The sequence below is a fragment of the Ornithorhynchus anatinus genome, chromosome 3 (assembly GCF_004115215.2).
Source record: "Ornithorhynchus anatinus isolate Pmale09 chromosome 3, mOrnAna1.pri.v4, whole genome shotgun sequence".
NCBI lineage: Eukaryota > Metazoa > Chordata > Mammalia > Monotremata > Ornithorhynchidae > Ornithorhynchus > Ornithorhynchus anatinus.
Genome location: NC_041730.1, coordinates 51525235 through 51545727, shown reverse-complemented (window position 1 = coordinate 51545727; position 20493 = coordinate 51525235). Strand labels below are relative to the sequence as shown.

The 20493-nt window shown below is 48.2% G+C and overlaps 1 long non-coding RNA gene across 1 annotated transcript in view; it reads right to left on the bottom strand.

Moving 5' to 3' along the window:
• Positions 1-19727, bottom strand: part of LOC103166600 — a 35077-nt gene extending 15350 nt beyond the window's left edge. Inside the window, exon 1 of the long non-coding RNA XR_003758005.2 lies at positions 19427-19727. This is a non-coding gene — a long non-coding RNA (uncharacterized LOC103166600). The remainder of the gene's footprint in view (positions 1-19426) is intronic.
• Positions 19728-20493: the final 766 nt, after the last annotated feature.

Sequence of the window (20493 nt, the reverse complement as noted above, 5' to 3'; positions counted from 1 at the left end):
ACAGTAGATAGCTACACTGATTCCCATCTCATGAGTTTACAACTCATCAGGAGTCTAGTCTTCTGTGTCGGTCATTTTTCTTCTAGCTTAGTAAGTGTAGGTTGAGTTAAGTGAAAGTCACTTACAATGACTCTTCCTGTGGAACATAATGCTCGGGTCCAAATTAAAATACCAATATAGAATCCCGTGCTGTCTACTTTCGATCCTGCAGTATGCAGCCCATCGGAAATCTAGAGTTCTGCCTGGGCCATTTTCTTTCTAACCTTGTTAAGGTAAGCACCGTAAATGAAAAGTTGGTAGGATGTATTTTTCAATCCCATTAAAACCACTTCCCCTGAAACCCGTTTGGCACGAAATATGAAATGACTGCATCCTGTAATTGCCAATGATCAGTTCAATATACAAGAGCCGTACAGAAACAGAGGATATCTACATAGGTTCTGGCCTTGTAGTGTACAGCTCGGCAGGAGTCTAGTGTCCTTTTTTTCTTTTCCCCTGAGCAGTGTTTTCTCTAATGTGTACAAGTCACTTGCCATTCCAACTTTTCCAGCCCCAAGTGGTTTATGGGAGGGTCAGGAAATTTCAAACAGGGTCAAAACCATGGCACATAGTAATCCAGACAAAAGGGATGTCTACATTGGTCTTTCCACTGCAGCATGCAAGCTGTCAAGAATCTAGGTTTGCGGCTGAATCATTTTCTTTCCATCCTGTTGAGTAAAGACGCTAACCAAGTTGATTGGATATGTAGTTCTCTCAACCCTCAGAAAGCCACTTGCACGGAAACCTCTTTGGTCAGCAATGCCATATGCGCTCATCTAGAAATTTCAATAGTGAATCCCCGTTATAAAAAAGAAATTCAATGACAGAAGATAGGTACCTACATTACTGCTTGCTCTAAAAAGATCAGTTCAGCAGTAAAGCAGTCATTTGACTTCCAGCTTACTAAGAAAGCAGAATCGTTGAAATAACCGTGCGCTCTCCCTAGTCTGTTAAAAGTCACTTGCGATTCAACCACTCTAGCGCGAAATGCTATTTGCGAGAGACCTTCAGGAAATTTCAGCTCTACAGGGTCTGTGTAAGAATAACAGCAACAGAGCAGCTCTTTATCCATCTTTACACAGTTCTGTGCAGGAGGAGGCTAGTCAGGGGTCTAGTGTTCTACCTTGATAGCTTTTTTTTTTCCTTATCCCACCGAGTAGGCGATTTAATTGAAAGCGTTGATTTAAGTAGGGGGTGTTCCTATGTCTCGTTAAAACCACGTGCGTGGAATCCCGTTTGACACGAAGGGCTGTATGAACTCATCTTGAAATCCTCCCCCCTCCCCCAAAGTCTCAGTTCCACGTGCAACTAAAATAAAGTCACAGAAGACATCTTCATTCTTCCATGCTCTGTACATCTGTACAGCTCAACAAGGGGCACGTTGTCTGCTTGAGTCCGATATCTTCTAGCCTACTAATTAGGTTATGAATAGGTTGAGTGGATCGAGTGGAGCAAACGCTCCAATCTATAAGGGTTGCTTAGAATGAATCCCGCTCTGGCACAAAATGATATGTGGGAGATGCAGGAAACTGCAAGTCTTCAGTTCCATGAAAAATACCAATAGAGTAACAGAGGCTAGTTTTGTGTAAGTATCATTTTCTTGCTATCTTGTTATACTTAAAATGAAGAGATGGTTGGATATGTCTTTTCATCTTAAAACTCGTTGAGCCCAAAATACCCAATGAGCTCCTCTTCTGATTTCATATGATGAGTTCAACGGCAGTACAGAAACACCGTTTCTGATTTTTGCAGTGAACGGCACAACAAGACCTGCTTGAGTCCCTTTTTTCTAGCCTGCAAAATGTTTGAATGGGTCGAGTCAATGTGCGCTTTCTCGAATCTCCAAGAGCAACCTGGATTGAATCCCACTCTTTCATGAGGAAACTACAATTCTTCCGTTCCATGCAGAGTAATAATCCAGAAACTGTTGCTGTCTACCGAGATCCTTGCACTGCAATATGCAGCCCATCTGAGAGTCTTGTGTTCTGTAAATCATTTTCTTTCGATCCTCTTAAGTAGTCACGGCACATGAAAAGTTGGTTCTCTGTGTATTTCACCGCGAGCAGAGCCACGTGCGTTGAAAACCCTTTGGCACGAAATACGAAAGGTGCTCTTCTTCATAATTTCCAATGCTCGGTTCAATATACACCAACGATTCACAAACAAAAGATAGGTACACTGATTCTAGCTTTCCAGTGTACGCCACAACAAAGAGTAGTCCTTTTTTCTTCTGGACTGTGAAGTCAAGTGTGAATGTGTTGAGTGAACGGGAGTTTTCTCTAATCTGTAAAAGTCACCTGTGTTGAAGCCCTTCTAAGTGCGAAATGCTATGTGGGAGGATTCAGGACATTTCAACCGGGTCCATACCATACCGTGACCTAGTGACACAGAGAAAGAAGATGTCTATATCGGTCTTTCCACTGCTGGCCGTAGGCTATGAATAGTCTAGTTTTGTGGCTGAATCCTTTCCTTTCTATCTTGTTAAGTAGAAAAGTTAACTAAGTTGATTGACTGTGTATTCCTCCTAGTCTTAATAAAGCCAGTTGCGCTGAAACCCGTTTGGTCCGAAATGCCCTATGTGTACATTTTGGAAATTTCCATTGCAAAGTTCCATGTGTTCAAAGAAATACAGTAACGGAAGATAGCTACATAACTACTTGCTCTATGGCGTTCAGTTCATCAGTAGTCCAGTCCTCTGTATGCCTCACTGTACTTCCAGCTTCTTGGAAATGCAGACTGGGTAAAATCACCGGGCGATTTCCCTAGTCTGGAAACGTTCCGTTGCAATCAAACCACTCGAGCGCGAAATGTTATTTACGACGGGAACCTCGGGAAATTTCATCGCTTTTTGTAAAATAACAAAAAGAGAAGATATCCACACCGATCTTAGAATCGCAGTGTGCAGCCCTTCAGGAGTCTAGTGTTCTACCTTTACCATTCTTCTTCCCAATTTACCGAGTCGGCGAGTGCTACTGACACTGTTGACTTAAGTAGGCTGTGTTCCTCTCAGTCTTGTTAAAGCTACTTGCGTTAAATCCCGTTTGACACGAAATGCTATATGACCTCGTTTTGAAATCCCAATTTCTCAGTTCCATGTGCAACAAAAATAAAGTAACAGAAGATATCTTCATTCTTCTGGACTCTGTAGCATACAGTTCACCAAAAGGGCAAGTTCTCCGTTTGAGTCGTGTCTCTTCTAGCCTGCCCATTATGTATGAATCGGTTGAGTGGGGTGAGTGGAGAAAAGGCTCCAGTCTGTGAGAGGTACTTGAATTGAATCCCGTTCTGCACGAAATGGTATGTTGGAGATGCAGGAAACTTCCACCCTTCGGTTCCGTGTAAAATAACACTTACAGACCGTGAGGCTGTCTCCCTTGAGCCTCGCACCGCAGTACGCAGCCCGGCAGGCAGTCTAGTCTTCTGTTGCATCTTCTTTCTCTTTGGATAAATATGCACGGTTAATGAGAAGGTGGATGTACGGTGTGTTTCACTCTTCTCAGAGCCGTTTAGCACGAAATACCAAATGAATCTCCTCCTGTCATTTCCAACGATCTAGTGAACATCCAACAACAGTACAGAAACAGAAGCTAGAGACACAGATTCTTGTCCTGCGCTTTCCAGCCCAGCAAGAGTCTAGTGCTCCGCATGAGTCCCTTTTCCCGTTTCAGTTTCTGGTCACCTGGAATGTGTCAAGTGAATTTTGCGTTTCCTCCGCTCTCGAAAAAGAGTCACTTGCGTTGAAACCCTTGTAGCACGAAATGTTTACTGACAGCTTCAACAAATTCAACAATTCTCCCGCTCCATTGTGAAATAGCAATTCAAGAATGCATGCTGTCTGCGTTGATCTTTGCCCTGCGGCGGTATGCAGCCCGTTAGGAGTTCAGCTTTTTGTATGTATCATTTCTTTTTTTCCTATCCTGTTAAATAAGCACGGTAATTTGAAAAGTTAGTTGGGTGTCTGTTTCAATCTTATTAGAGCCACGTACGTCGAAACGCGCCTGGCACAAAAGACTCAATAAACTCCTTTTTGGAGTTTCCACATCGGTTTAAAATAGGCATCAAATAGAATTTGCCTTACAGTGTATGGCACAGCAGCAGTCTAGTGCTCTTCTTCGGAAACAGAGGCTGCCTACCTTGATACTTGCACGGCAGCAGGTAGTCCATCAGGTGTTCTTGTAGGTATAAGAAAGAAACGGCCTCGCTATCCTGCCAGGAAGGCAGACGAAATCGCAGGTGGACTGAATATGGGTTTCTCTCAATCCTATTCAAGCTACTTGGGTTGAAACCAGTTTGGCCCGAAATGTTTTATGAAGACACCTCGAAATTCCCAATTGCTCAATTCCACATACTCTAGCAGTACTGTAACGGTAGCTAGCCACACTGAGTCGATCCTTGCAATTGACAGCGCAGGAGGATTCTAGTCCTTTGGATAAGTAATTTTTCTTCTGGCTTGTGAATGCGTTAGCTGGCTTGTGCGGTTCCTCCAATCTATAAAAATCACTTGCGTTGAATCCCGCTCAGTTCTAAATTTAACGAACAATACAGAAACAAATTCTGACTACTTTTGAGCCTTGTCCTGCCGTATGCAGCTTATGAGGAATCTAGTGGTCTGCAAACCTCCTTTTCCTTCTGGCCTTGTGAGATAGGCACCTTAAATGCAAAGGTGGTGGAATGTGTGCTTTCATCTAATTAGAGCCACTTGCTTTGAAACCCGTTTGGAATGAAATACTAAATGTGCTCCTCTTGTCATTTCAAATGCTCAGTTCGCTATGCCACAGCAATTCAGAAACAGACGCCTGTTTCTACCCTGAGTGTAGTTTGGCAGCGCAGAGCACAGCAAAGAGACGATTGCTTTTTCTTCTTGCTGGCACAGTAATTGTGAAGGTATCGAGTGATGGGCCTCTAGCCTTTAGTCACTAATGGGCCTTTAGTGACTCTGTAAAAGTCACTTGCGGTAAAGCTCTTCCAGCACGAGATCTTCCCTGGGAGCCTCGGGAAATTTCAGCAGTGCCGGTAACCGTGCGATGCAGTAAGTGCAGAAAAAGATGATGTCTGCCCTGGTCTTTTCTATGCAGGATACAGACTGTCAAGAGTCTAGTTCTGGGGTTGAATCATTTTCTTTCTATCCTTATTAAGTAGGCACGCTAACCAAGTCGATTGGATATGTATTTCCCTCGATCCTGATAAAGTCACTTGCGTTGAAACCTGCTTGGTCAGAAATGTCCTAAGTAACTCGGCTAGAAATTTCAAATAGTGAATCCCCGTCTAAAAAGAGATAGAGTAACAGAAAATAGCTACCTTACTGCTTACTCTACTGTGTGTTCAGTTGAGTAGTAATGCAGTCGTCCGAGTGAGTCATTTTTCCTTCCAGCTTCCTAGGAAAGCAGGCTGGCTGAAGTAACAGTGCCATTTCCCTAGTCTGTAAGCGTCCCTTACAATCAAAGTACTCTAGCTCGAAATGCTATTTACGAAGGGGACTTCAGGAAATTTCAACTCTTCAGGTCCTATGGAAAGCAACAAAAAGAGAACATATGCACACCGATCTTAGCCCCGCGGTGTGCAGCCCTTCAGGTGTCTAGTGTTATACGTTTGTCATTTTTTTCCTTCTCACCAAGTAGGCTCATCTCACTAATGAGACTGTTGATTGTTGACTGTTGATTTAAGTAAGGTGTGTTCTCAGTCTTGTTAAAACGACTTGCGTTGAATCCCGTCTGGTACGAAATGCTATTGAACTCATTTGGAAATCCCCACTTCTCAGTTCCATGGACAACAAAAAATAAAGCAAAAGAAGAAAGAAATCTTCATTCGTCCACCAGAGGGCAAGTTGTCCGTTTGAGTCCTAGTTCACCTCGCCTGCTCATTAGGAGTTAATAGGTTGAGTGACTTGAGAGGAGAAAACGCTCCAGTCTGTAAGGATTACTTGGGGTGACGCCGGCTCTGGCACAAAATGTTAGGTGGGAGATGCACGAGGCTCATATTCAATATAGAATTAAATTGACTATTATATCAATTCAATACAAGAGCAGCAGTATACAAACAGAAGATCTATATATCTATATCTTATAGATATATATATGTGTGTACACCGATTGTGGTTCTTGCACGGCAAGAGTCTAGTGCACTGCTTGAGTCTTTTTTCTCCTAGCCTGTGAAGCACGTGTGACTGTGTTGAGTGCGTTTGCGCTTTCTCCTATCTGTGAGCCTTTCTTGGACTGAATCCCGCTCTGGCACGGTATGGTAGGGTGGGAGATGCGCGAAACCTCAACTCTTCCGTTCCATGTAAACTAGCAATAGAGAATCCGATGTTGTCTACCGTGATCCTGGCACTGCACTAATGCAGCCCAGTAAGAATCTAGACATTTTTGTATCATTATCTTTCTATCCTGTGCAGGAGGCATGGTAAATGAAAAGTTGGTTGTTTCTGGGTTTCAGTCGTGTTATAGAGCAACGGACGTCGAAATCCGCTTGGAACAAAATAGCAAATCAACTCTTCTGGTGATTTCAAATGCTAAATTCAATCTACAACGGCAGTAGGGAAACAGAAGGGATCTCCACCGATTCTTGCCTTGCAGTGTACAGTCCGGTGAGAGTCTACTGCTCTGCTGCTTGAGTCCTTTTTCCTCTAACCTGGTCCAGTGAGTGTCACTGTATTGACTGAATGGGCATTTTTCTCCAATCGCTAAGAGTCACTTGGGTTGAATCTCCCTCTGGCACGGAATGCTATTTCTAAGCATCGGCAAATTTCAACTCAGGAGAGTACAGGAACAGAGGCTGTGTCTACCTTGATCCTTCCACTGCAGTAGGCAGCCCCTTCAGTATCTAGTGTTCTATGCTTATCACTTTCTACTAAGGCAGGGTAATGAAAAGTTAGTGGCATGTGTGTTTCACTCCTCTCTGAGCCACTTGCGGTGAACACCGTTTGGGATGAAATACCATATGAACGGCTCTAGTAATTAAAATGATCAGTTCAATATCCAACAGCGGTAGAAGAGCCCAATACGCCTACACTGATTCTTGCCTTGCAAGATCTAATGTTCTGATCGAGTCCATTTTCCTCGATCAGGTTATATGTAACCTTAGACCTAAACCCAACCCTAATCCTAACTCTAACCAGAGCTCTAATCCCAAACCCTAACCTAAGCCTAAACTTGGAAATATCACAAACACTATCGCTAACCCTACCCAACCATCGGATGACAGTGTTATCCGAAACACAGACACTGAACTTTACCCTAAACCATAGGCAACCCTCACCCTATCTCAATGCCTGACCCTGAATTTAGCCCTAGGCCTACCTTCAACTAGACAATTTGCCTTAACAATAGCACTGCCTCTAAAATCTCAGCCCAGTCCCGGCCCTACACGCCTTACCTCTAACCCTAACCCGAATTGGACCTGTCCTGAAACTAGTCCTTGCCCTCAGCCCAACACTCACACTATCTAACAATCCTAAAGCTTCCCATCCACCTAAACCTCCCTATAACTCTAGCCTTAATTCTAGCTCTAAACTGGAAGCTAAGCCTAGCAACAACTCTTACTTCAGGCTTAATGCTAACCTAAACTCTGACCTAATCTCTAAACCTAATCTCATCCTTAGGCCTTCACACTCGTCCTAGCGCTTGGCCAACCTAAACCCTAACCCTAAAATTTAAGCCAACACCTAACCGGGGCCCAAATCCTCAACCTGAGAGAAGCAGCGTGGCTCAGTGGAAAGAGCACGGGCTTTGAAGTCAGAGGTCATGAGTTCGAATCCCAGCTCTGCCACTTGCCAGCTGTGTGACTGGTGGGCAAGTCACTTAACTTCTCTGTGCCTCAGTTACCTCATCTGTAAAATGGGGATTAAGACTGTGAGCCCCACCTGGGACATCCTGATTCCCCTCTGTCTACCCCAGCGCTTAGAACAGTGCTTGGCACATAGTAAGCGCTTAACAAATACCAACATTATTATTAACCTCAAACCTAATTCTAGCCGTAACTCTAGCGTCACCCTCACGCTAGCCCCGCCATCTAAACACAGACCCGTCCAGGATCCCAGTTTTCAGCGATATTCCCTTTTGCTAGTGGCTAGCAACAAACGAACGCCGCAAAGAAAGCCCGGAGAATATATGTTTCCCTCCACTGGGTCCAAGGAGCTTGCCTTGAAACCATTGTCACACAGGAGATCCTTTAAGGCCTTTTGGAAATTTCAAATGATCCTTTCCATGTACACTAGTAAGAGAGTGACCCCCCCCAACCCCCCCTAGTCATTTATCTAGAGGGATATTGGGCCTGAGTTCTGCACCTCATCAGGATTGTTTTCTTCCTTCTCTGTTTTTGTCTTCTCTCCGGCTACGTTCGAAAGTCGAGGAAATGGGTGTTTCTCGCTATCCTGCCATAAGTCACTTGCTTGAAACCTGCCTGGCGTGAAAAGCCAAATGACTGCTTCTTGGCATTCCAGCTATTCAGGACAGTACAGTACCCTTGGAGCAGGTAGCTACACTGAGCCCGGCTCTGCAGTGTGCACCCCTTCAAGAGTCTAGAGTTCTGCTTGTGCCGTCTTTCTCCCATCCTGCTAGATAAGAAGGTTGAGTGATTGCGTGTTTCACTCCATTCCGGTAAAGACCCCTGGTGTTGAATCACCTAGGCCACAGAATGCCAAATGAGCTCTTGGTGAAGGGGGAGAGAGTGCAGGGCAAGAGACTCAGGGTTACTGCGTGGAAGGAGGCAAGGGGAAACCAATTCCTTGTTTTTTTACCGAAAAGGCTGGATGGGGACACTACCAGAAGGATTTCAGAAGGAGGTGAGGTCTTCTTGGCCCCCCGGCATCGCTGGGGTTAAGGAACCTACACGGCAGCATAAGACCAGACAACCCTACATCGAGGAAAATCCGTAACACTGGGCTTAACACGTGGTCTGGCCACAGCCCTGACGCTTACTCTAGGCCTAGGTTCTTGCCCTTAGCCACTCGCTAGCCACAGCCCTGGCGTAGTCCTCTCTCCAAAGTGACCTCTTGGACTACCCCTAGCTTGAATGCAATATGTACTCCTGGCCCTAGCCCCTAACCCTCAGACCGACCCTGAAAAGGGATATCTAACATTAACCCTAAACCTCACCCTAATCCGAGCTCTAACCGGAGCCCTTATCCCTAACCCTCACAACTAACCCTAACCTAAGCCCAAACCTGGACCTAAGACAAACACTATGGCTACCCCTACCCTTAGCCTAAATGCTATCTTAAACATATAAGCTAAACTTTACCAGAACCCTAACCCTATCGCTATGCGTGATCCTAAACGTAGCCTTGGGCCCAGCCTTAGACTCACTACTGACCTTATCACTAACTCGAGGTTTAGCCCTATCCTCAACCCCAGCTCTGACTCGAACCTTAATTAGACCTGTCCTGACTCCGTAACACTAACACTTTGACACTCACACTAAGTAGTAATCCTAAACCCAACCATAACCGTAACCCTAATCTTCTCTCTAACCCTAGAGGTAAGCCGATCCCTAAGTCCGACCCTAACCTGACCCTAGTCCTCACCCTAAGACTGACCCTTAGTGTATACATGTAACACACACACTACAGGCTAACCCTGAGCTCTAATCCCGTAGCCTAAACCCTAAACTGAACTTGACCTAGCCCCAACACTATCGCTAACTACCTACCCTAGCGTTGCATGACAGTGCTATGCTAAACACAGATAATGAACTTTACCTTTTAGCTTACACCATACCCCAACCCCAATCCTTATCTCTATGCCCGATCCTGAATCTGAAAGAAGCAGGGGAAAACCGCTTCTCTATTTTGACCACGAAGGCTCTATGGGGACACTTCCAGAGAGATTTCAGAAGGACGTGAGGACTTCAGGGAGAGATGGGCCAATGGAATCCCTAGGGGTAGGAAACTACACATACGACAGCGTAAAACCAGACGATCCTTGATTGAGTACGCTGGCCCTGGCCAGAACCCTAACCCTGATTGCTAGCCATATCCCTGGGCCTAGTCCTAACCCCAAAGGGACCTCTTGGACTACCCCCAGTTCGAATGCAAGGTGTCCCACTGGCCCTAGCCGAAACCTTCAGACCGACCCCAAAAGGTTATAACTAACATTAACCCTAAAAGCGGACCCCGAACTCGAGCTCTAAGCTGAGCACTATTCCTAACCCTGACACGAACCCTAACCTAAGCCCCAACCTTGACCTAAGACCAACAATATCGCTACTTTAGCCAAGATGCCTTAGTCTAAATGCTATCTTCAACGTGTATTCTAAATGCCTGCCCAACCCTAACCCTAGACTCTATGCGTGATCCTAAACATAGATCAGACCCAAATTTAACCCCACTACAATCCTTAACAACAACCTGAACTCTTACTCGAGGCCTTGCCCTAATTTTAACCCTAGCTCTGACTCAAACCTGTCCTGACACTAGTCCTAAACCCTCACCCTAACCCTTAACTTTAACACTCACATGAATTTGTAATCCTAAACCGAAGCTTAACCGATACCCTCATCTTCTCTCTCAACCTAGAGAGAACGCCGTCGCCCGCCCCAACGAAACCTGACCCTTAACTTAATTCTCACCTTAAAAGTTACATGTAACTGTAGCCCCAAACCTAACCCTAATCCTAACTCCAACCTGAGCCTTAATCCCCAACCCCAATCCCCTGACCCTACACCTAAGCCTAAACCTTGTCCTAACTCAAACACTATCGCTAACCCTACCCGAGCGTTGGAGATTACAATGCTATTACAATTATAAACATAGATACAGAACTTTTCCGTATACCATACCCAACCCACACCCTCTCTGTATGCCTGATCCTGAACCTAGCTCGAGACCTAATTTGAAGTAGGCAATATACCTTAACGATAACCCTTACTATCAAATCTCGGCCCAGCCCTGGGCCAGATGCTAGCTCTAACCCTCACCCAAATTGGATCTGTCCTGAAACTCACCCTTGCCCTCAGCCCAACTCTAAGCTTAACACTCCCACTAATGACTGATCCTACATCTTGCGATAAACCTAACCCTAATCCTAGGCTTAATCCTAGCGCCGAATCTGACCTAAACTCTGACCCTAACCATACCATATCCACCACTGAAACTTTACGCCTAATGCTAAGCCAAACTCTCCCCCTAACTCTAAACTTAATCTTATCTTTAGCCATAACACCCGTTCTAACCTTGGGCCAACCCTAAATATAAGCCAGTACCTAATGAGAACCCAAATCCTAACCTTCCAACCTAATCCTAGCCAGAACTCTGACCCTCACGCTAGCCCTACCGTCTAAACCCAGACCTGTCCAGGATTCTAGTCTTCAGCAGATTTAATTTTTCTTCTAGCTTGCTAGGAAACATACTTCAGAGAATGTCTGTTTCTCTCCCTTCAACCCAAGGAGCTTGTGTTGAAACCGATCATTCATGCATTCATTCATTCATTCAATAGTATTTATTGAGCGCTTACTATGTGCAGAGCACTGTACTAAGCGCTTGGAATGAACAAGTCGGCAACAAATAGAGACAGTCCCTGCCGTTTGACGGGCTTACAGTCTGATCGGGGGAGACGGACAGACGAGAACAATGGCATTAAATAGAATCAAGGGGAAGAGCATCTCGTAAAAACAATGGCAACTAAATAGAATCAAGGCGATGTACAATTCATTAACAAAATAAATAGGGTAATGGAAATATATACAGTTGAGCGGATGAGTACAGTGCTGTGGGGATGGGAAGGGAGGGGTGGAGGAGCAGGGAGAAAGGGGGAAAAGAGGGTTTAGCTGCGGAGAGGTGGGGGGGGTGGTAGAGGGAGTAGAGGGAGAAGAGAAGCTCAGTCTGGGAAGGCCTCTTGCAGGAGGTGAGTTTTAAGTAGGGTTTTGAAGAGGGGAAGAGAATCAGTTTGGCGGAGGTGAGGAAGGAGGGCGTTCCAGGACCGCGGGAGGACGTGGCCCAGGGGTCGACGGTGGGATAGACGAGACCGAGGGATGGTGAGGAGGTGGGCGGCAGAGGAGCGGAGCGTGCGGGGTGGGCGGTAGAAAGAGAGGAAGGAGGAGAGGTAGGAAGGGGCCAGGTGATGGAGAGCCTTGAAGCCTAGAGTGAGAAGTTTTTGTTTGGAGCGGAGGTTGATAGGCAACCACTGGAGTTGTTTAAGAAGGGGAGTGACATGCCCAGATCGTTTCTGCAGGAAGATGAGCTGGGCAGCGGAGTGAAGAATAGATTGGAGCGGGGCGAGAGAGGAGGAAGGGAGGTCAGAGAGAAGGCTGACACAGTAGTCTAGCCGGGATATAACGAGAGCCCGTAGCAGTAAGGTAGCCGTTTGGGTGGAGAGGAAAGGGCAGATCTTGGCGATATTGTAAAGGTGAAACTGGCAGGTCTCGGTAACGGATAGGATGTGTGGGGTGAACGAGAGAGACGAGTCAAGGATGACACCGAGATTGCGGGCCCGAGAGACGGGAAGGATGGTCGTGCCATCCACGGTGATAGAGAAGTCTGGGAGAGGACCGGGTTTGGGAGGGAAGATGAGGAGCTCAGTCTTGCTTATGTTGAGTTTTAGGTGGCGGGCCGACATCCAGGTGGAGACGTCCCGGAGGCAGGAGGAGATGCGAGCCTGAAGAGAGGGGGAGAGGACAGGGGCGGAGATGCAGATCTGCGTGTCATCTGCGTAGAGATGGTAGTCAAAGCCGTGAGACAGCGAATGAGTTCACTGAGGGAGTGAGTGTAAATGGAGAACAGAAGAGGGCCAAGAACTGACCCTTGAGGAACTCCAACAGTTAAAGGATGGGAGGGGGAGGAGGCGCCAGCGAAGGAGACCGAGAATGACCGGCCAGAAGGGTAAGAGGAGAACCAGGAGAGGACGGAGTCCATGAAGCCAAGGTGAGATAAGGTATGGAGGAGGAGGGGATGGTCGACAGTGTCAAAGGCAGCAGAGAGGTCAAGGAGGATTAGAATGGAGTAGGAGCCATTGGATTTGGCAAGAAGGAGGTCATGGGTGACCTTCGAGAGAGCAGTCTCGGTAGAGTGGAGGGGACGGAAGCTGGATTGGAGGGGGTCCAGGAGAGAATGGCAGTTAAGGAATTCTAAACAGCGATTGTAGAGGACTCCTTCTAGGATTTTGGAAAGGAAGGGTAGTAGGGAGATAGGGCGATAACTGGAGGGGCAAGTGGGGTCAAGAGCGGGTTTTTTTAGGATGGGGGAGACGTGGGCATGTTTGAAGGCAGCGGGGAAGGAGCCATTGGAGATTGAGTGGTTAAAAATAGAAGTTAAGGAGGGGAGGAGGGCAGGGGCGATGGTTTTAATAAGGTGAGAGGGAATGGGGTCCGAGGCGCAGGTGGAGGGAATGGCACTTGGGAGGAGGGAGGAGATCTCCTCTGAGGATACTGCAGGAATGGATGGGAAAGTAGGGGAGAGGGTTGGTGGGGGGGAGGGGAGAGGCAGAGGGGTGACTTTGGGGAGCTCAGACCTGATTGTGTTGATTTTGGTGAGGAAATAGGAGGCCAGATCATTGGGGGTGAGAGATGGGGGAGGGGGAGGAACAGGGGGCCTAAGGAGAGAGTTAAAGGGCCGGAACAATCGGCGGGGGTGACGGGCATGGGTGTCGATGAGGGAGGAGAAGAGGTTTTGCCTTGCGGAGGAGAGGGCAGAGTTAAGGCAGGAAAGGATGAATTTGAAGTGTGTGAGGTCGGCTTGGTGCTTGGACTTTCTCCAGCAGCGCTCAGCAGCTCGAGCATAGGAGCGTAGGAGGCGGACAGAGGAGGTGACCCAGGGCTGTGGGTTAGTGGAGCGAGAGCGGCGGAGGGAAAGGGGGGCGAGAGAGTCGAGATGAGTAGAGAGGGTGGAGTTGAGAGCGGAGACCTGATCATCGAGAGTGGGAAGTGAGGACAGGGCGACAAGGTGAGGAGAGATGCTTTTGGAAAGACGGATGGGATCGAGAGAGCGGAGGTCTCTGTGGGGCAGTAGCGAAGATTTGCAAGAGGAGGGAGTGTGAGAGATGAGGCAGGTGAGAAGGTTATGGTCAGAGAGAGGGATTTCAGAGTTGGTGAGGGAGGAGATAGTGCAGCGGTAGGAGATGACGAGATCGAGGGTGTGACCGAGTCGGTGAGTGGGCGCGGTATGGTGGAGGAGGAGGAGGAGGTCGGCAGAGTCGAGGAGGGATTGCAGGCGGGCGGCAGAGGAGTGATCGGGTACATCCATATGGATGTTGAAGCCTCCAAGGATCAGAGTTGGCAGAGAGAAGGAGAGAAGGAAGGTGAGAAAGGGGTCAAGGTGGTTGAAGAAGTCGGAGGTGGGACCGGGAGGGCGGGAGATGACAGCGACGAGTATCTGGAGGCGGTGGTAGAGGCGAATGATATGGGCTTTGAAGGAGGGGAAGGAGAGGGAGGGGGGAGGAGGGATAGTGCGGAAGCGGCAACGGGGCGAGAGGAGGAAGCCGACGCCTCCTCCCTTACTGGTGAGTCTGGGGGAGTGGGAGAAGGAGAGGCCTCCGCTGGAGAGAGCGTCGGCGGAGACCGTGTCTTCGGGAGAGAGCCACGTTTCTGAAAGGGCGAGGAGGAGGAGAGAGTTGGAGAGGCAAAGGTCATGGACGAAAGGTAGTTTACCTGTAATAGAGCGGGGGTTCCAGAGGCCACACTTGAAAGTAGCTGTGGGTGCAAGGGGGGAGGGGGGGAAGGGCGGGGAGAGGGGAGGGTTTGGATGGGAAAGAGGTGGCAGGGCCCTGGACGGGGAGAGGGGGATGAGGGGTAGCGGTGGGACAAGAAGAGGACTGGGATGGGGCGTGGGTGGGGAAGAGAGAAGGGGGGAGGGGGTGAGGAGGGGGTTTGGTGGGGGGAAGAGTAGGGGGAGGGGGAAGAGGGGTAGCGCTGGTAAAGTGGGGTTCTAGGGCGGGGGAGGGGAGGGGGGAGGAGACAGAGGAGAGAGCAGGAAAGAGCTGAGCGAGAGAGGGGAAGGGGAAACCGTTCTGCCCTTTGTGGCCTTTGGGAAATTTCATATGATCCTTTCCACGGACATTGGTAAGAGAGTCAACCAAGTCATCTAGGGGGATATTTGCCCTGCCCTCTACACCCCTTCAGGAGTGTTTTCTTCTGCATATGTTCTTTGTCTTCTCCCCTCCTATGTAAAAAAGAAGTTGAGGAAATCTGGGCTTTCTCCCATCCTGTCAAGGTGTCACTGACATCGAAACCTGCCTGGCAAGAAAGGCCAAATGAATTCTCCTTGGCCTTCTATCTATTCAGTTCCCTGGAAAGTAGTTATCCACATACAGCAAGTAAGTACACTGATCCCAGCTCCGCGGTGTTCATCCCTTCATGAGTCTAGAGTTCTGCATGTGCCATCTTTCTTCCATCCTGCTAAAAAAGAAAGTTGAGTGACTGTGTGTTCCACTCCATTCTGGTGAAGACATTGCTGTTGAATCACCTAGGCCACAAAATGCTAGATGGGCTCTTCGTGAAGTGGGAGAGAGTGGAAGGCAGAAACTCAGGTTTACCAAGTGGAAAGAGGCAGGGGGAAACCACTTCTCTATTTTTATTTTTTTAACCAAGGAAGCTCTATGAGGACCTAAACCCAATCCGAGCTCTAACCGGAGCCCTCTCCCTAAGCCTAACCTAAGCCCAAACCTTGACCTAAGATCAACACTATCGCTTAACTCCTTCCCTTAGCCTAAAGGTGATCTTAAACCTTACCATAACACATGCCCAACCCTAACCCCATCTCTAGGCGTGATCCTAAACATAGCCTTCGGCCCAGCTTTAGTCCCAACACGAACCTTAACAATAACCTGAACTCTAAACTCGAGGCTTAGCCCTTAGCTCTAACTCGAACCTTAGTTAGACCTGTCCTGACACTAGTCCTAGCCCTTACCCTAACTCTAACAATAACACTCACACTAATCAGTAAGCGTAAACCAAACCGCAACCATAACACTAATCCTAGCTCTAAATAGCTCTGGTTAGGCTAGCTCTAACTCTAACCCTAGAGATAACCCGGTCCCAAGCCTGACCCTGACCTTACCCGTAACCTACTACTGACCTTAAAAGTTATATGTAACCTTAGCCCTAATCCTAACTCTAACCTGAGCCCTAATCCCAAACCCTCCACCTAAGCCTAAACCTTGACCTAATACAAACACTATCACTAACCCTACCCTAACACTGGATTACAGGGCTATCCTAAACACAGACACGGAACATTGCCATAAACCAAACCAAACCCCCACCCTATCTCTATCCCGGATCCTGAAACTAGCCCTAAGCCTAGCTTTGACCAGACCACTTACCTGAACAATAGCTTTAACTCTAAAATCAGAGCCCAGCCTTAGCCCTAACGCTACCTCTAACCCTAACGCAAATTGGATCTGTCCTGAACCCAGCCCTTGGCCTCAGCCTAACCCTAACCCTAACACTCACCCTGACCGCTCAATCTGAATCTTGCCGTGATCCTAACCCTAACCCTCTCTTTAACCCTAGCCATACCCTTAACTCTAAGCCTGACTCTAAGCATATAGACGCCTCTTACTTTAGGCTTCATGTTAACCCAAACTCTCACCCTCACTCGAAACCTAATCTTATCCTCAGCCCTAGCACTCGCCCCAGCCCTGGGCCAACCCTAGCAATACTCTTCAATTTAAGCCAATCCCTAACACGAACCCAAATCCTAAGCTTCAAGCCTAATCCTAGCCACAACTCTGTGACCCTCACCCTAGGCCTAGCATCGAAACACAGACCTGGCGAGGATTCTAGTCTTCGGCTTTTTAAATTTTTTTTTCCTAGCTTGCTAAGAAACGAACGTCAGAGAATGTCTGTTTTTCTCCCTTCGGTCCAAGGAGCTTGCGTTGAAATCGTTCTCACACAGAATGCCATTTGAGGTCTTTTGGAAATTTCAAATGTTCCTTTCCATGTACCCTAGTAAGAGAGTAACCGTAGTGATAGTGGCCCTGACCTCTACCCCCCCCATCAGGATTGTTTTCTTCCATATCTGTTTTTGTTTTCTCTCAGGCTTACATTAGAATGTTGAGGAACTGTGTGTTTCTCTCCATCCTGTCTGAAGTTACTTGCAGTGAAACCTGCCTGGCAAGAAATGCCAAATGACCTCTTCTTGGCATTCCAGATATTTAGTTCCCCGTACGGTAGTTATCCACGTACAGTAGTGATCCCGGCTCTGCCGTGTAGATCCATTCCTGCGTCTAGGGTTCTGCGTGTGCCATCTTTCACCCATCCTGCTAAATAAGAGCGTTGAGTGACTATGTGTTTCACTCCATTCCGGTAAAGATACTTGGGTTGAATCACCTTAGGCCACAAAATGCCAAATGGGCTCTTGGTGAAGGGGGAGAGAGTGGAGAGAGGAGACTCAGGTTCACTGTGTGGAAGGAGGCAGGAAGAAACCACTTCCTTGTTTTTAGCGAAAAGGCTCGATGGGGACACTGCCAGAAGGATTTCAGAAGGAGGTGAGGCCTTCAGGGCCCACGGAATCGCTTAGACCAGACAACCCAAGATTGAAGACTTATCTGTAACACCGAGCTTCACGCCTGCTCTGGCCGGAACCCTAACGCTGACTCTAGGCCTAGGTTCTACCCTAGCCCCGTAACCTTGGCATAGTCCTAGCCCCAGAGTGACCTCTGAGCCTACCCCTTGCTTGAATGCAAGATGTACCCCTGGCCCTAGCCCTAAACCCTCAGACCGACCTTAAAAGGGATATCTAACATTAACCCTAAACCTAACCTTAATCCGAGCTCTAACCAGAGCCCTATCCTTAACCCTAACCTAAGCCCAAACCTTGACCTAAGACCAACACTATCACTACCCCTACCCTTAGCCTAAATGCTATCTCACACATATATGCTAAACTTTACCATAACCCATGCCCAACCCGTGCCCTATCTCTATGCGTGATCCTAAGCAAAACTAACCTTCGGCCCAGCTTTAGTCCCACTGAGACCAGACAACCCAAAATTGATTACTCTCCATAACACTGGGCCTGGCCAGTACCCTAGCCCTGGCTCTAGCCCCCAGGTGTTGCCTTAGCCGTATGCTAGGCAGAACCCTGGCTTAGTCCTTATGCCAGAGTGACCTCTGGGACTACCCCTAGCTCGAATGCCAGATGAACCCCTGGCCCTAGCCCTAACCCTCAGACCGACCCCAAAAGGGATATCTAACATTAACTCTAAACCTCGTCCTAATCCGAACTCTAACCTGAGCCCTATACCTACCCCTGACACTAACCCTAACCTAAGCTCAAACCTTGACCTAAGACAAAAACTATCACTGCCCCTACCCTTAGCCTAAAGACTATCTTGAACACATATACTCTAACCCTTCCTCTAACCCTATCTCTATGCGTGATCCCAACCAGAGATGAAACCCAGCTTTAATCCCACTAGTAACACTTGCCCTAGCCCTGGGCCAACTCTAGGACTATTCTTAAATTTAAGCCAATACCTAACACGAACCCAAATCCTAACCTTCTAACTTAATCCTCGCCATAACTCTGTGACTCTCACGCTAGCCCCACCGTCTAAACACAGACCTGTCCAGGACTCTAGTCTTCGGCTTATTGGATTTTACTTCAAGCTTGTTAAGAAACAAACGGCAGAGAATGTTTGCTTCTCTCCATCCGGTTCAAGGTGCCCGTGTTGAAACCGTTCAGGCAGAGAATGCCATTTCAGGCCTTTTGGGAATTTCATATGCTCCTTTCCATGGACACTAGTACGTGAGTGACCCAAGTCACCTAGAGGGATATTTGCCCTGACCTCTACACCCCATCAGGATTGTTTTCTTCCTTATGTGTTTTTGTCTGCTCTCCAGCTACGTAAGGCAGTTAAGGAAATGTGTGTTTCTCTCCAACTTGTCACTGGCATTGAAACCTGCCTGGCAAGAAATGCCAAATGACCTCTTCTTGGCGTTCTAGATATTCAGTTCCCTGTACAGTAGTTATCCACTTACAGCAGTGTTACGGAATTTATCAGAGAAACGACTCTGATCTCGCAATCGCATGAGGGGGGTCTCGTGACAATGGTGTAGAAATGAACGGACTCAAGAGAGCGGGCCAAGAGGGCAGGAAAGGGCGGAAAGTGGCTGCCCGCCCTTTCACCCAGGGGCGGGGGGAGGGAGGGGTGCGCGGACGAGTGACGAACAGCCCCGAGCCATCCGAACCTGATACCTTTATTTGTAAGCATTTACATGTTCCACTCGACCGCAACTCTTCCACTGCACGCCCAGAATCCTACCCCATCCCCTTGCGTTGCCTGTACTCCAGCCTCCAATCGGAACCGGTTCTTAGGAGTGGGCCATATACGGTAACGTAATCGACGCATCGCTGCCCAAACTTAAAATGATTGATCTACTAAAGGAAGGAGACAGAACGGAGACAAGATGGTCAGTCGTCTAGTACTAGGGCCCCTTTGGTCTTGGGTGAACTAACCTCCGCCGGATCACAGGTCATTCCGATAATGGCGGGTGAAGGCCTCCTGAGTCTCACGAGATCGGCCATCCAGTCGAGGACCGTCTGAGACCTAGGGCAGGAATTTGAGTGTGGTGTTGTTGATTCTCCGTGGGGTCAGTCCCATCGTCCGCAGGTCACTCGCTCGGAGAACCGTCCACGACCGCTGGCTTGACCGTCTCAGGGTACCGCTTGGCAGCTGATGGCATCTCACTGGAGGGCGTTCAATTCCTGCTGCAGGGAGACCAGGTACTTGGCCAGGGTTTCATCACCTCCAATGAGAGTGATAGTCTGATCCGGTCTTCGGACCGCCCCAGCAGGGTGCGGGGGGGGTGGGCGGAGGGGCGTGGGGGGGTGGGGGGTGACCAAACAGTAACTCATATGGGGAGACCTTCAAGTCCCCTCGAGGAGGGGAACGCAGTCGTAACAGAGCAGTGGGGAGGACCTGTGGCCACTTTAAATGTGTCTCCATCCACAATATTCCTAACCTAGTTTTCAATTCCCTATTCGCCCTCTCACCTTTTCCTGAGGTCTGGGATTGGTAAGGAGCGGGCAGGCTCTTCTCGATATCTAGACAACGACGGACCTCGGCCAAAATGGTCTCAGCCAAATGGGAAACCTGATATCCAAATCAATGATGGAAAGGGGCCCAAAACGTGGAAAAAACTCCCGTTACCATCACCTTAGTAACGAATGCAGCAGTGGTGTGCCGGGCCCGCAAGACCTCTAACCAACCCGTAAGGTGGTCGACGATGGTCAGAACATTAAGGGTACCCTTCAGCCCTAGGAAGGGTAATGAAATCGAGATCTGGAGCCCCTCTAAGGGGTGGTACACCTAGGCTCGGCTACCCGGGGGAAGGGCCCGAGGTCGCTTGCCATTAAAGCTCTGGCAGATGGGACAGGTCGTCGTTACTCGTCACTCGTTTGGCTACAGGATGGATACCAGGAGCAAACCAGTGATGTAAAACTGCGGCAGCCAGGGTACCGGCTCCACAGTGGGTATCCTGGTGAGTCTGCAACCCAGAAAAACCCATTACTCTCGACAGCCT